Source organism: Acomys minous (assembly GCF_964271855.1).
Source record: "Acomys minous genome assembly, chromosome: 7".
NCBI classification, from domain to species: domain Eukaryota; kingdom Metazoa; phylum Chordata; class Mammalia; order Rodentia; family Muridae; genus Acomys; species Acomys minous.
In genome coordinates this window covers 109,345,977-109,363,914 of record NC_140488.1, presented here as the reverse complement: position 1 = coordinate 109,363,914, position 17,938 = coordinate 109,345,977, and the positions used below count along the sequence as shown (strand labels likewise).

Sequence of the window (17,938 nt, the reverse complement as noted above, 5' to 3'; positions counted from 1 at the left end):
ATGGGTGTGGCTAAAATTTTAAAAAGAAACTAAGTATAATTTCAAGAGAGAAAATTAAGTTATGAGAGAAATGTGCCATGGAAAGTACTGGAAGCAAGTGGAGAAAGGAAGTATGTGTGGATGTGAATGAGAAATATTGTATTCATATATGAAATTTTCAAATACTAAAAATTTAACTGTATATATTTTTTTACTTTTCAATACAGACAAAAATGACAATCCTGTGCAGAAAAAGTCTATTAAGATAAAAACCATTTATAAATATGTACATATGTATTTATAATATATATAATAACAAAAAAGTTTGATTGTCAGAAACTAAAGTAATTATTTGTAGGTGTTCTTTTGTAAATTGTGATGTGGAATCTCTGATCTCCTCCATCTCCTCTCTGATGGTTCATGCAGGAAAGAAGATATTTAGAAGGGGAAAGAAGAAAGAATCTCCTACCATTTCTGGGGGAATACTTGAAGTGTTCATAAAAGAAGCAAAGAATCTGACAGCAGTAAAATCAGGAGGCACTTCTGACAGCTTTGTGAAAGGGTAATTTTGTTTTAGCTCATCTCAGATGACACCTAACAGGCACTGAAGGGAACTAGGATCCAGTAGACAATGGTAGTTACGGGAGGCCCGCGCTCTGCTTACTGAGTGTACTTTGGAGGAGCTACCTTTAAGTGCTTGCTTTTACCTCTAAAGCAATCAGAGTATGGAGGGGAGTTTGTGTGCCCGCTTTCACTTGGCGTCCAACCTATTTCTGGAAGTCCTATCTCTCTCACTTTGAAGGCTGGAAGACCTTCCTTCCCTGGAGATTCATTTCTCAAACAAACAAACAAACAAAGAAAAAAAAAAGAAAGGAAGAAGGCGTTCTCTCTTACCCCTTTTCCTCTTCCTCTGTCTTCTCACTTTTCCTGTCTGTCTCTGTGTCTCCCTGGGGGTACCCCTTCCCTCTTTCCTTCTCCCATGCTCATTTAATAAAGTCCTCTACAACATAAAAAAGAAGGCACGAGTTTCTATGTATAATATACTTTCATTTTTGCTTTGTTATTATTTGATACAACAAAGAAAATATTAAATAGTTGCTGGTTTGCTCTCAGCGAAAATTGTAAAATGCCGAGAAAGTTCAACATCTGCCCTTAGAGTGTATGAAAGAGGCTCTTGGACTGCCTGATATATACGTTGTGTGTGTGTGTGTGTGTGTGTGTGTGTGTGTGTGTGTGTGTGTGTGTGTGTGTTGCCGTATGGAGCAAATAACAGTTTCTTAAAAGAGTACTAGCCTTAAATTGATATTCTTGAGACATGGGTTTTTTTGGTTGATTTTTTGGGGGCGGTTTTTGAGACAGGGTTCCTCTGTGTAGCCTTGGCTGTCCTGAACTAGTGTTGTAGACCAGGCTGGACCTCAAACTCACAGGGATCTGCCTGCCTCTGCCTCCTGAGTGCTGGGAGTAAAGGCGTGTGCCACCACACCTCACGTTTAGTTGATATTCTTGCTCATTCTAGACAATACAAATAGCAAATATCCCTTGTTTTTATTGGATTATTCTCATGAAATTAGAGGAACTTGGGCTAAACGGATATACTTTCATTAATTTGAGCAAATGCTGAAATGTGTAAGTACTGAGAATTAGATGCTTCACTTTGAAAACTAAATTAGATATGGTACATGTCCTCAAAAAGCACCGTAAGACATATGAAGTAAATCAAATTTCTATAATGCCAAGACATAGCATGAGTCTTTGAGGCACAGATGTCAGCTGGGGTCACAGGGTAAGAGCCTTTGTAAAGATGAATTTTCCCACAAGGAAATAAGTCATATCTTTGTTTTCATATGCTTTAAGTGTGACAATGCCTGTCATAGAGAGAATAAGATGAGTAGGCTTCCCCATTGCTGAATTGGGTTCTTTAACAAAAGGAAACTGGGTTTTTTTGGGGGGGTTGTTTGTTTTTTGTTTTGTTTGTTTTTGTTTTGTTTCATTTTGGATCATTCTCCTGCAGTTTGGGGGTCCCAGCACCCAGTGTCGGACTCTGCTCCTTACTCTCTTGTATAAATAGAATATTGTTCCTTGTCTATGGGCCTATTATGGCCTTCCAGGGATGACTTAATATTGTCTTTCACATTCTCTTGCTAAGAATTTTATGGATGACAAATAATAAATAAAGCACTTCATTCTATTTTTAAAGCTAAGTTTCCAGTACATTCTCTTATTGATACTTAGGTATTAAGCGAGTTTTACATTTATCCAAAGAGATGGAGACATGGCTCACTATTTAAGCGCATTGGCTGTTCTTGCAGAGAACCCAAGTTTAATTCCCAGTACTCACATGGCAGCTCACAAACATGGATTAACTACAGTCTCAGGAGATCTAAAGCCCACTTCCGGCCTCTATAGGCACTGTGTGTACATGGTAATAGAGAAAACTCAAGGAAGAGAAGAGATCAACAGAAAAAAACTCAACAGAATTACAGAGATGGAAAAGAGAATCTCTGGCATAGAAGATAAAGTAGAAGAAATAGATACACCAAAGAAAAGGTTAAATCTAAAAAATTTCTAACAGAAAAATACTGGAAATCTGAGATACTATGAAAAGACCTAACCTAATATAATAAGAATAGAAGAATGAGAAGATTCCCAAGTCCATGGTCTAGAAAATGTTTCATCAAAATCATCTCCAAGAAAGCCTCAATAGATACAAGGAAATTGGCATAGCACCTTGTATTTTACCAAACCACCATGGATGAAAGTTGGAACTTGACAAGAGCAACAGAAAATACAGAAAGCCTACAAACTGAACAACACTACTCAGTGAACTCTGGGTCAGGGAGGAAATGAAAGAAATTAAAGTCTTTTTAGAATACAATGAAAAAGAAGGTAGAACATACCCAAACTTATGGAACACAATGGAATCAGTAAGTTTATAGCAATAACTACCTTCATAAAGAAATTGGAGAGATCTCATGCTCAGCAAATTAAAAACGCACATGAGAACTCTAGAACAAAAAGAAGCAAACACACCTCAGAGGAATAGACAGCAAGAGATAATCAAACTCTGGGCTGAAGTAAATAAATTAGGACAAAGCAAATAATATAAAGAGTCCACAAAGCCAAGAGCTAGTTCTTTGAGAAAATCAACAAGACAGGCAAACGCTTAGACAAACTAAGCAAAAGACAGAAAGACAGTACCCAAATTAACAAAATCAGACAAGAAAAGAGGGAACATATCAAGAAACAGTGAGCAAATCCAAAGAATCATTAGGTCTTGCTTCAAAAACCTGTACTCCACAAAAGTGGAACATATAAATGAAATGGATGATTTTCTTGATAGATTTCACTTACCAAAGCTAAATCAAAATCAAGTAAACAGTGTAAACAGTCCTATAACCCCTGAGGAAATAAAAACCGCCATTAAAATCTCCCAACAGAAAAAAAAGCAAGGGACAGATAGTTTTTGCACAGAATTCTACCAGACTTTCAAAGAAGAGCTAATACCAATGTGCATAAAACTATTCCCCCAAATAAAAACAGAAGGAACATTAACCAAACTCATTCTATGAGGCCACCATCACTTTGATACCTAAAGCAGAGAAACACTCTACAAAGAAAGCAAATTTAAGGCCAATCTCTCTTATGAACATCGACACACAAATGCTCAACAAAATACTCAGAAACTCAATCCCAGAACACATCAAAAATATCATCCACCATGAACAAGAAGGTTTCATCGCAGAGATGCAGAGATGGTTCGACATATGAAAATCCATCAAGTTAATCTACCATATAAACAAGCTGAAAGAAAAAAACCCCACATGATCCTCTCATTAGATGATGAGAAAGCTTTGACAAAATCAAGCACTCCTTCATGTTTAAAGTCTTGGAGAGATTAGAGATACAAGGCACATACCTAAACACAATAAAGGCAATATATAGCAAGCCATTAACCGGCATCAAATTAAATGGAGAGAAACTTAAAGCAACCCCACTAACATCAGGGACAATATAAGGCTACTTAGTTTCTCTGTATCTTTTCAATCTGTAAGGACCAGACAAACTCCATTTTGTGTTAACCTAGCCAAGGGCTGAACCCAGATTCCAGAAAAACCACAAACTAGTCTAAACAGAAAAATATTCCCTAGCAACCCAATCAACTCACCTTGGGAAAGTCCAAATATACTCTCTGCTGGTCAAGCTGACTAGCTGGTGGTCTGGCACATAGCAACAACCATTTAGGAGAAGCCAGGCCAAAGTTCCTAATGCCCCCATGACTGCTTCAAGCAATCTTTTCTGTAGGCCAACTTGCCCCTAAACCTATTATGCAAACATGAAATGTCCGGGTTGTAACTCACTGCTTGTAGCTTTTCTTCCCAAATGCCATCCAATCATATACTGCAAAAGCAATTCTTTGTCTAGCACCTATAAAACCCCTCTCAATTGAGAAGAGGTCACTTTCCTGCATCTGCTGAGTCAGTGCCTAGGAGGTGTGTCCCGGGTTTGAACCTGCAATAAAGACTTCCTTGCCAATGCATTTGGACTTGGCTCTTGGGTGGTCTGTTTGGAGATTCTCTCAAAAATTGGGGATAAAAATTATAGGACATGAAATTTTAGCTAGAGCAATAAGACAGCTGAAGAAGATCAGGAGGATACAAATCAGAAAGGAAGAATCAAAGTATCATTAGAGGATAATATGATAGTATACCTAAGTGATGCCCAGATTTTTACCATAGAACTCCTATAGCTGATAAACACCTTCAGCAAAGTGGCTTGATACATAATTAAATAAAAATCAGTAGCCCTCCTGTATACAAGTGACAAACGGGCTGAGAAAGAAATCAAGGAAACGACATCCTTCACAATAACCAAAAATAATATAAAATATTTTGATGTAACTCTAACTAAGCAAAGGAAAGACCTGTATGTTAAGAGCTTCAAGTCTTTGAAGAAGATTTTAGAAAATGGAAATATTTCCCATGCCCATGGATCAGTAGGAATAACATAGTAAATATGGCCATATATCAAAAGCAATACACAGATTCAATGCAATCTCCATCAAAATGCCAGCACACATCTTTACAGACCCTGAAAGAACAACCATCAACTTCATATGGAGATATAAAAGACCCAAAATTGCTAAAAACAATTCTGTAAATAAAAGAAATTCTGTAGGTATCACAACTCCTAATATCAAATTGTACTATGGAGCAATAGTAATAAAAGCTATTTGGTTTATTGGCATAAAACAGACAAGTTTATCAATGGAATTGAATCAAAGACCCAGAAATAAACCCCCAGACTTCTAGACACTTGATGTTTGACAAACAAGCCAAAACCATACGTTGAAAAGAAGAAAGTATCTTCACGAAATGATATTGGTCTAACTGGATGTCTGCATATAGAAGAATGCAATAATTCCATATTTATCACCATGCACAAAACTAAAGTCCAAGTGGATCAAAAGCCTCAAAATAAAACCTGATACACTAAATCTAACAGAAGAGAAAATAGGGAAAGCCTTTGAGCTCATTGGTACAGGAGACAACGTCCTCAACAGAACACAAACAGCTCTGGCTCTAAGAACAACAATTAATAAATGAGACCTCATGAAACTGAAAATCTTCTGTAAAGCAATGAACACTGGCAACAGAACAAAATGACATTCTACAGACTAGGAAAAGATCTTTGCCAATCCTACATCCAACAGAGGCCTAATATACAAGATACTTAAAGAACTCAAGCAGTTATGTGCCAACAAACCAAAGAACACAATTTTAAAATTAGGTAGAGAGCTAAACAGAGAATTCTCTACAGAGGAATCTTTAATGGCCTAGAAGCATTTAATGAAATGTTGAGAGTCCTTATTCATCAGGGAAATGCAAATCAAATGAATCTGAGATTCCATCTTACAACTTGTCAGAGTGACTAACACCAAAAATTTAAGTGACAGTACATGATGGTGAGGATGTGGAGAAAGGGGAACACTCCTCCACTGCTAGTGGGAGTGCAAACTTGAACAACCACTGTGGAAATCAATCTGCAGGTTTCTCAGATAATTGAGAATTGATCTACCTCAAGACACAGCTATACCAGGTCTGGGTATGTACCCAAAAGATATTTCACCTTACCACAAGGACACTTGCTGAACTATGTTCATAGAAGCTTTATTCATAATACCCAGAAACTGGAAATAACCTAGATGTCCCTCAACTGAAGAATGGAAAAAGAAAATGTAGTACATTTACACAATGAAATACTACTCAGTATTAAAGGCAAAAACATTGTGCAATTTGGAGGAAAATAGATGGAACTAGAAATGATTATCTGAGTGAGAAACCCATACCCAGAAAGACATGCACGGTATGTACTCACTTATAAGCAATTATTAGCCATAATTTCAGGATAACAATGCTACAATCCACAGACCCAAAGAAGCTAAGTTGGGCCCAAGGCATGATGTTTGACTCTTACTCAGAAGAGTGAATAAAATAGAAATCTAAAGTAGATTGAGGAGGGAACTGTATATGGTAGAGAGTGTGGGGAGGGTGGTGGAGGTGGGAAATAAGGTGTGAGGAGAATGTGGTGAGGGGTTTGAGAGGGAGAACTAGGAGAAAGCACAGAAATTGTAGAGGGCATCTCTGGGAGAGGGAGGCTCCCAGGAGTCTATGGGGGTGACCTTAGCTGATACTCCTAGCAGTGAGAGATATGGAGCCTGATGTTGCCACCTCCCATAGCCACATAGAACGTGTGGTGGAGGGAGGTGAACACCAATCCATCCATGAAACCTTCAGCTCAAAATTTGTCTTGCCTACAAGAAGTGTAGGGATAAAGATGGAGCAGAGCTTGAGCGAATGCCAAACCAATGACTGGAATAACTTGAGACCCATCCCGTGGGAGAGAGCCAACCCCTGACACTATTAATTGTGCTCTGCTATGTTTACAGACAGGAGCCTAGCATATGTGTCTTCTGGGAGGCTTAATCCAGCAACTGATGGAAACACATGTAGATACTCTCAGGTGGAGCTCCAGAAATATTGTGGAAAAATGGGAAGAAGGAATGAGGGAGGGGGAAGTGTCAAGGACACCACAAGCAAACCTATAGTGTAAAGTAACCTGGGACCATGGGGGCTCACTGAGATTGAACCACCTACCAAACAACATGCGTGGCCTGGACCTAGGCCCTACACATCTGAAAAAGCTTTTGGCAAAATCCAACACATGTTTAAAGTGTTGGAGAGATCAGGGATACAAGGCAAATACCTAAACACAATAAAGGCTATTCACAACAATCCAATAGCCAACATCAAGTTAAATGAAGAGAAACTTAAAATGATTCCACTGAAATCAAAGACAAAACAAGGCTGACCCCTCTCACTGTATCTTTTCAAAATAATACTTCAAGTTCTAACTAAAGCAATAAGAGAACTAAAGGAGATCAAGGGGATACGAATTGGAAAGGAAGAAGTCAAAGTATCGCTATTCTCAGATGATATGATAGTATACATAAATGATACCAGAAATTCTACTAGGGAACTCCTACAGCTGATATATACTTTCAACAAAGTGGCTGGATACCAAATTGAATTAGAAAATCAATTCCTGTATACAAGCAACAAGCAGGCTGAAAAAGAAAGTAAAGAAAGACACCCCTGACAATAGCCACTAATAATATGAAGTATCATGGTGTAACTCTAACCAAGCAAGTGAAAGACCTCTCTCTGAAGAAAGAAACTAAAATGAGATCAGAGGATGGAAAGTTCTCCCATTCTCATGGATTGGTAGGATCAACTCAGTAAAAATGGCTATCCTACCAAAAGAAATCTACAGATTCAATGCAATTCACATCAAAATACCAACACAATTCTTTACAGAATATGAAAAAACAATTCTCAATTTCACATGGAAAAAGATCAGAATAACTCAAACAATCCTATACAATAAAATACCTTCTGTAGGTATTTCCATCCCTGATTTCAACCTGTACTACAGAGCAACAGTCATAAAACATACCTGGTACTGGCATAGAAACAGACTGGTGGATCAATAGAATCAGTCAAAGACCCAGAAATCCACATACCCACAGACACTTGATTTCTGACAAAGAAGACAAAACCATACAATGGAAAATTATTGCATCTTTAACAAGTGGTTCTGGTCCAACTGGATGTCTATGTGTAGGAAAATGTAAGTAGATCCATATTTATCACTCTGCACATAACTCAAATCCAAGTGGATCAAAGACCTTAACATAAAACCAGATACACTAAATCTATTAGAAGAGAAAGTGGGGAAGAGCTTTGAACTCATTGGCACAGGAGACAACTTCTTGAACAGAAAACCAACAACTCAGGGTCTAAGACCAACAATTAATAAATGAGACCTCTTGAAACGGAAAAGCTTCTCTAGGGAAAAGGCCACTATCAGTAGAACAAAACAGCAGCCTACAGATTGGGGAAAGATTTTCACCAACCCTATATCTGACAAAGGGATAATATGCAAAATATATAAAGAACTAAATAAACTAAACACCAGCATACCAAATAATCTTATGAAAAATGGGGTACAGAGCTAAACAAAGAATTCTCAACAGAGGACTATCAAATGGCTGAGAAACACCTAAACAATGCTCAGTGTCCTTAGTTATCAGGGAAATGCAAATCAAAATGTCTTTGAGATTCCATTTTACAACTATCAGAATCAGATTTTTAAAAACTCAAGTGACTCTACATGATAGCAAGGACACGGAGCATGGGTAACACTCTTCTATTGCTGGTGGGAGTGCAAACTTATACAACTGCTTTGGAAATCAATATGGCACCTTCTCAGAAAATTCAGAATAGTTCTACCTCTAGACTCTGCTATAGCACTCCTGGGTGTATACCAGAAAAGCTACTCCACCATATTACAAGGATATTTACTCAATTTTATTCATATCAGCTTTATTCATAATAGCCAAAAAAAGAGGAAACAACCCAGATATCCCTCAAACAGGCTGGATAAAGAAAATGTGCTACATTTACAAAATAGAAGACTACTCAACTGTTAAAAACAATGGAATGAAATCTGCACCCAAATGGGTGAAATGCTTACTTATTTGTCCAAACAGAAGGCATCATTTGCATGAACTACTTAGTTCTGCAATGATTGGTCCAAAAACAAGCCTTCATTTGCATAAAAGCTTATTTTTCCGTGATTGGTCCAAACACAGGCCTTAATTTGCATAAAATTCTTACTTCTGTCATGATTGGTCCAAACATAAGGCATCATTTGCATGTACTGCTTACTTTTGCCATGATTGATCCAACACAGGACTTACTTATCATAAAATGCTTACTTCTGCCATGATGTGTCCAAACTCAATCCTTCACTCGCGTAAATGCTTACTTTGCCATGATTTGTCCAAACAGAAGCTATCATTTGCATAAATGCATACTTTACCCTGATTGGTGAAAATACAAGCCCAAATTTGCATAAATGTTTAGTTTCCCCTAATTAATCAAAACAGAGGCCTTCATTTGCATATACACTTACTTTAGCATTATTGGTGTAAACTCAGCCTTCCTTTGCATAAATGCTTACATTGCCCTGATTGGTGCAAATACAAGGCATCGTTCCCATGAACTTCTTACTCCTGCCATGATTGATCCAATCACAAGCCATGAAGGCTAATGAATAGCATATGAGGCTTACGTTTCCCCTGATCGGTCCAAACAAAAGCCATTGTTTGCATGAATATTTACCTTACCCACATTGGTGGAAACACAGACCTTTATTACCATAAAAGGCTTATGTTTACCCTGATTGGTCCAAACACAAGCCCTCATTTGAATAATTATTTAATTTGCCTGGATTGGTCCAAACACAAGCCATCATTTGCATAAATGCTTACTTTCCCATGATTGGTCCAGAAACATTCTAACTTTTGCATAAATGCTTAGTTTGCCCTTATTGGTCTAAACTCAAGCCATCATTTTCATAAATGCTTTACATGGTCCTGATAGGTCGAAACTCATGTGTTCATTTGCATAAATGCTTACTTTACCATGATTGGTCCAAACACAGGCCTTAATTTGCATAAATGCTTACTTCTGACATGATTGGTACAAACAAAATCCATGATTATCATAAATGCTTACTTTGCCCTGATTGGCCCAAACAAAATCCATGATTAGCATAAATGCTTACTTTGCCCTGATTGGTCCAAACACAAGCCATAATTTGCATAAATGCTTACTTTGCCCTGATTTGTCCAAACATAAGCCCCAATTCCCATAAACATTTACTTTGCCTTGATTGGTGAAAATAGAGGCCTTCATTTACATATATGCTTGCTTTGCCATGATAGGTGCAACACTATGCAACAGTTACATAAATGCTTACTTTACCCTGGTTGGTCCAAAAACAGGCCTTCATTTGCATGTATACCTACTTTGGCGTTATTGGTCTAAACTAAGAACTTCATTTGCATAAATGCTTACATTGCCCTGATTGGTCCAGAAACATTCTAACGTTTGCATAAATGCTTAATTTTCCCTTATTGGTCTAACCTCAAGCCATCATTTACATAAATGCTTACTTTGCCCTGATTGGTCCAAACACAAGCCTTCATTTGCATAAATGCTTTACTTTGTCATGATTGGTCCAAATACTGGCCCTCATTTGCATATATGCATCATTGTCCATAGGGCTGAATTCTCAATTCTACTCCAACCATGGAGGTTTCCATTCACTGATGTACACCAGATCCCTTCACAGGGAGGTTAGCTTTATATAAGAGGCCTGCATTTGTGTTTGTCAATGGTTTTTCCAGGAAAATCACACCTTGGCACTTCACAAGGAGTTAGACATACTCCTAGACAAATATTTCCAAACTTTTCTGGTATCCCTGAAATGATGGACAGTCCAAATTTCAACATGTAGTGGCTTAAAATAGGAGGTTGGGTAAACACTATTCTCACAGAAGATTAGACAGAGGAAATGCCAACCCTTGAATATATTTTACACTCTAAGTAGGAAAGACAGTGGTTTTTCTCATTCACAGTAAAAACCACTCTTTAACTTGGCTTCCTTTATATCTGGTTAAAGTAATGTCAAATGGTTATGGACTTTACAAAGTACTCTATGCCCATGGGATAGCATGAAAGGAACTTACCCGACTTATTCAAACCAGTCATTTCTGTTACTTTGAAATATTTTCACACTTTGACTCCCAGCCCCAAACATGCAAATGCAGATTGTTTAAAGATGAATGAATTCAGGAATGGCCCGTGATGTTTCAAAACTAAATATTTTACAAGAAAACACAGGAAACACTTCAACACCTTATCAATTGCTAGCTCTAAAATACCAGTTTCTCTTGCAAAATTTCACATGATTTTCTAAATACACATTGTGAATACCTAGAAAGCAACAAAAAGATCAAGGGAAATAAAGCAGATCTATTGGTTACTTGTTTGTTGTGTAAACATGAGGACATATGTACAGCTCCCAGCACCCATATAAAAGAAAGGCAAGGTGGCTCATATTTCCCAAGTTCTGGTTTCCACATGCAAGGATACAAATGTACATGTTCATATACAGCACCATACACCCACCCATCTCACTTTTAGTTGCTCACATGTTCTTGTGTGTGTGTGTGTGTATGTGTTTGTTTGTGTGTGTGTGTATGTGTGTTTGTGTGTATGTGTGTGTGTGTGTATGTGTGTGTGTGTGTGTGTTTGAGAGAGAGGGGAGAGCACTAAAGGAGATTGTTTCTCATGGAAATCACTGAAAACATATATACTTAAGGGGCAAGATTCAGTCACCTTAGTAAGTTTTACTGTCTCGTCAATAATACTCTTAAATGAAAATTGATTTTGTTGCTATTCTTCCAAAGGTCCTGAGTTCAATTCCCAGCAACCACATGGTGGTTCACAACCATCAATAATGAGATCTGGTCCCCTCTTCTGGCCTACAAGTGTCCATGCAGGGAGAATAATATAAAAATAATAAATAAATCTTTAAAAAAAGAAACACAGCATCTTGATTCATGCCTTAAGTGCTGCAGTTTTGCACAATTAAAAGCACCCAAAGGAGGATGGGTTTGACCTTGCTAGTCCTGGAGATGTTTGAAGGTAACCTGGCCTCTAAAGACCCAAAAGTTTACTGCCTCAAACTGAAAAGGATTGGTTATTAATATCATGCATATTATATAGCCTTCGCTATTTCTCCTGTTTAAGACATTGTCTCACTAAATTCTTTAGGCCCTCGTCATTAAACTCAGCTAGTTGCAAATGTTTGCCTTGACCTTCTGATTCTTGTACCCCACCTGCTGTGTAGAAGTGAGTACAGGCCTGTGTCCTAATACAAAGCATGAACTGCTAGGTTTAGAGAAAGAAATTTTCCTTCTAATTTTTTTTAGAAAACCAGAAAAGGTAAAAATTTTAAGTGGCAGAAATGTAGACTTCTAAAAGGACTGAGTTCCAAGACTCTCTAGAAAAAAAAAACTTCTTGCAGTTTGATTATTCTATTTCCTTTTGGTCCCTTATTTACTTGTTGTAGGTCATCAAGATAAGGAGGGGCTGCTAGGTGACTGATCAGGTCGAAGAGTTTTTCACCAAGCCCAATCACCTGAGAGTTTAGCCACTCGATCTCACAGGTCAGAAGGGGAGAGCTTATTCCTGTAAGCTATCTTTTGGCCCCACAGCTATGCCTTGGCATGTGGGTGACCCCTGCCTGAGGAAATAACTAAATGCAATAAAATATAATTGAGAAAATAAGCTATGGAGCTTGCCCTAGAACACATATTAGAAAGGTCAATAAATATTACATTGTTCAACTGGTAGTTTTGATAGCAAAGCTTTCTTTTTTAATTTGTTATTTATTTCTTTATTATTTTTTTGAGACAAGGTTCCTCTTGTGTAGCCTAGGCTGTCCTGGACTTGCTTTGTAGACCTGGCTGGCCTCAAATTCACAGATATCTGCCTGCCTCTGCCTCCTGAGTGCTAGGATTAAAGGTGTGAGCCACTGGGCCTGGCAGCAATGCTTTCTTAATGAAGGGGTCTGTGCATTGATTTAAATTCTGATGAAAGCACCTCATCTTATCCTGGTTCTGCACTTCAAGAGTCACTGAGGAGGAATAGATGAGAAACAACTGTTTCTTTGATTCTGTTGTAACAATTAGGAAGCTGTAAATTAGGGAGAGAATGTAATAGACCTTTTCAAAGGTGTAGTGACTCTTGTTTTGGACCTAGAGGCCACATCGCTACTGGTTTTCTGTAATATAACATGTGCAGTTCTGGTAAGTTTTGTTAAAGGGTTAGCAAGATGTCTACAGAAAGTCTGAGCTGGTGCCTGAGAAATAATGGCCGTAAAGCTGACTATGTCTATTAGAACAGCCTGGATCATATATATGTCAGCCTTCTCCTAAGGGAGTGAATATGAGTGTGTCCTCCCACTGAGGAATCTGATGGGTTCCCATGCTACTGAACTGTTCTCCTCCAAAAAGATCAGAATTCCACTTTTATAGTCAGAAGTAAAAGTCTTGACAGGTTGTGTACGACCAAGACTTGATCTGACCAGGGAGGGGCCGTGGGGGAATGAGGGAATGACAGACACAAAGACACACACGCAGAAAAGCTGGGATCCAGTGCAATGTGCATATAGCACAAGAGGAGGGCTTGGCTGTCCCCATAGGAGAGCAGCCTCAGGTTGTGGTCATGTGAGAGGAGGGAGCTGCAGTTGATAATTTTTGCACACACTGGTCAGTCAATCATTCAGAAACACTTGCACATAGTGTCAACATTCACACTCGGACCAGAGGAAAGCATCACCCACTGCCTTGGAGGCAGTGGCTTCTTTGACAAGGTTGTGCCTGTGTCAAACAATATACATTCACTTACAATTTCATCTGTCCTTTACACATTTACTCAAGGCTTTCTCGGGTCCCTACAAAGTCCTTCCTGCCTACTGTTGCACAGAAAGTGAAAGTACAGCCCTATTGGAAACATTTGCTTTGCTATGATCTCATCTCATATGAAATGGTATCACTAAATTACCTTTTCAGGGTTTTTGTGTCTAGTATTATAACAACTAAGACTCCTGTGATCTCTTTGAACACTTCCAGAAACAAAGCCCCAAAAGGGCATCTAAGTACTTAAGGAGGAGCAGTGTAGGTTTCAATTTTTCAGGCTCTTTCTCTACAACACATGAATTGCTAGCGTCCCACTGCCTCATTGACTGCTGAGAACTTATTGTTTCACTCACTCATCAGGCATGTATTTCGAGCCAGCACAGTTCACTGTTCCTGAGGCACGTATTTCTTTTTCTGATTGTAATGACTCTGAAGTAACAGCATCTTCGAAATAAAAGCATCCTTTTTAGTCAAGGTCCTGGTGGAAAACCTAAGACTCAAATGGAGTTGAGAAGGGCATAACGAAAGGACAATTTTGTAATGCTGTGGGCATGGGGGACAAGAACTCAGTGAGACATTTTTGACACATTCAAATCTGACAACACCAAGAAATATCCTAGGCTTGAAGGACGAGAAGAGAGTGCGCCTATGGGAACCTAGAAAGAACCATGTGTATAGTTTCAGGTGAAGCCACAGAGGGGAGCAGTAGTAAAGGAATACAACCTTCGGGCCAGTAGGAAGACAGCAGTGTAAACTAAAAACCCATGATCTCTCCCCTACTGCCCTGTGAGCTCCTGCTCACTGTTGGATAAAACAGTTCCAAACCAATCAAAAGCCAGAGCATAAAGGAGCAAAACACAAAAGTTTAGGATATTTTAGAGAGTGGATGTGGTAGGACAAACCAAATTACCTAGCACAGTTCATCCCTTTGGGCCCTTAATATTATGCTTCTTTGTTCGTTTCGTGTTTATTACTATCTATCTGTGATCAGCTGAAAAGGAAGACATTCTTGTCTACTGTCACACTGCAGGGTGATGATGGATGCCAATAATGCAGTTTACATTTCCGAAGGCTAGAAGAAAGTACACGGAATGTGTGCAGCATCTATTTGGTTAACTTGTCCAAATTAAGTCTCATTCGTCAGTGAAGGGATCACAAAGTCCTCTGCTCCAAGAGGCAACAGATTACAGGCCACAGGCTGGCCATATGCTTTTGCTAGTTAGGTTTTAGTTGGGACATAGCCACACACATTCTTTCACATATTCATTGTAGCTGGTTTCGTGCTCGAGTGGCAGAGTGATTGCGACAAAGACCATATAGCTCATAAAGTTCAATTTCTCATCTATCCCTTTAAGAAAGGTGTACGTCTCATGACTACTGTCAGTGCAGTGCAATAACAGTTTTGTCATAATCCCATATGAAGCCTAAATCTTTAGCTGCCATCGTGACTTATTTCCTCCATTTTTTTATTATGTCTCTTTTTAAATAGATACATTTTTATTATTACACATAAATAAAGTAAGTTACATACACCAGGAAGAACCATGAAACAATCAGGAATTATATAAATGTTACATTCATAGTGATTTGGCTCTTTGTATTTGGCAAACTTGAAGTAAACATCTTTCCTATCTTGTTGGGTCTAAATTTCTGAATGAAAATCAATATCTGTCGTATCTCTATTAACTTAAAGCATCTATCTTGATCTAAAAACATCTTAACCCCTTACCAACTAAGCTTCATTATAAGACTAAACTTCAACCCTATCAGAGACTTGAGAAGGAATTAAACTTAATTACCTGAGTGAACCAGAAGTACACGTTAGCAGCTTCCAAAATGAGAAGATGACAGAGACAGTTTACTGCCTGAACAGTCACACAACGCTCTCTATAATGTTGGAGCATCTTCTTTGGCCTTCTGGCTCAATATATCCGACAGACATATTTGTGAGACAGGAACTATTGAGAACTTGCTTACCCTGTCTTGGTAGAGTTTGGCCGTCGACTCTGCCTGCAGCCAAACTTGCCCATTTTGGGGCAGAATTCTCTCTGGCTACCACCGTGTCTTAATGTACAATGTAGCCAGGAAACAATACAGTTGGAAGAAAAACTAATTGGTGTAAAAATTTATGTGCTTCAGTCCCACTACTGTGGCTAATCATGAGATATGAGTCGAAATGTCATTCAGAGTCTCTCTGAATCTTTCTTATCATTTCAACTAGACTGGTTGCTTTATCAAGATGATTAATCCAAATGTTCATTTCTGGAAGGTGCGTTTCCTTAGTGGCTCTGATTTGATTGTTTGCTTGTACTTTTCACTGGTCAGGATTAGAGATCAAAGTGCTAAAATGTGTTATCCTTAGGAAATCCCTGGCCTGGAGACCTGCTTCTCCTTGTAGCCCTGTGTGTGCGCAACCCAGTTGTCTCCAAACCCTTCTCTACCTAAATAAAGTTGAGTCGTGTGAGTAATTAAAAATTCACTAAGAGAAAAAAAATCACTAAGAAGTCTTTCCAGCTTCAAATATGATGATATACTTGTGGATTCCTATGCCAGCATCCTTTCTTTTGGTAACAGAACAGAGAGACTCATTGAAGTCAACCTGATAGAAATAAGAAAATTATGCTTCTTTTTAATTATAATTTATTCACATTACATCCTGATTATTATTCTCCTCACTTGTATCTTCCCATTCCCACCTTCCCTTCCTCTTTTACCCTATTCCCTCTCCTAGACCTCTAATGGAATGAGACATCTCTCCCTGCTGTCTGACCAAAGGCTATCAGGTCTCATCCAGTTAGACTGCATCCTCTTCCTCTGTATACCTCTGGGCCTCCTCACCAAGGGGAAGTGATCAAATTGGGGGCACCACAGTTCATGTCAGAGGCAGTCCCTGCTCTCCCCACAATCGTGGAGAATGAGCTGTCCATTGGCTAGATCTGAACATGGGGTTCTCTGCATGCATTGACCTTGGAAGGTGCTTCAAATTGAAGGATGTTTCTTTAATAGACAAATAGGTTTAAAAAAGAGAAGAGACATTTGCAGCTCTACATCATGGTTCCTTTGGCATTCTGAGAGGCAACACCACATACACACACACATGCACAGATACATACATAGACACACACACATTATATCATGAAGCTATTTTCTCATCCTCACTAAATGTTGTTATCAGCTGATTCTTCAACTGAACTTTGAGCAAAACATCAAACCAACTACTTTGGGATGGTGAGACATGTGGTGAACCTAATAAATTTCACTGCATGAACCTACAAGTGTACATTCTTCACTATAAAGTAAGTTCCTTGGCCAAAGGAATATAAGGTATTTTTCTAGTCTAAGTATGTGGGACATTCACACAATAGGGAAAATAATATGTCTCTACATTCTAACCCTGGGGCTACATCACCCGTTTTATTTTTTTTAAGACCTTGACTATTTCTATACACAGAATCACAGGTTGAACTTTCATTGATTGAGGAGAGGCCAAAGTGAGTGCTAATGCCAGAGTCCAGATGCGGGAGATAAGCGAGCAAACACCAAAGTGAGGGGCAGATGCAGTAGCTAAGTACGGAGAAGAATTGTTCAGCAACACTTTTACCTTTAAAATGGAAACTACACATTTATCTATTCCACATCCGCTCAGCAAATGTTTATGTCTTCCGAGTCAAAGAAGTGTAAACACAGTAAGACTAGATGCCACATAATCAATCTTCACAAACATACAATCCATCTTATGGAGCTCAGAATAACTGGGAACATGTCACATATTGGGGAAGTGAATTTAATGAATAAGACATCAGAATTTGCTTCAGGCACAGGATGGCATACAGCTTTAGTCTAGCATAAACATTCCATTCAGAAGCTTAGAAGTAAACATGTTAAACAGTTAAATATTATTATTACTAATTTTGTACTAAGCACGTTAAGGTAAGCAAATAGGAACTTTGTAGCCAATCACAACAAAATAGGCAATTGAGTGCAGACTTTCTATTATCTCTTGATATTAAAACATTGATTTCTCAGTGGTCTATACTTTTATTGCCTTATACTTAAACACACATA

General features: G+C 38.5%; 1 protein-coding gene across 1 annotated transcript in view; it reads right to left on the bottom strand.

Annotated features, from left to right (window-relative positions):
- Positions 1 to 871: 871 nt before the first annotated feature.
- Positions 872 to 17,938, bottom strand: part of SYTL5 (synaptotagmin like 5) — a 253,795-nt gene continuing 236,728 nt past the window's right edge. The window contains exon 20 of the mRNA XM_084790778.1: positions 872 to 979. The gene's annotated coding sequence lies outside the window, so the exon portion shown is untranslated. The remainder of the gene's footprint in view (positions 980 to 17,938) is intronic.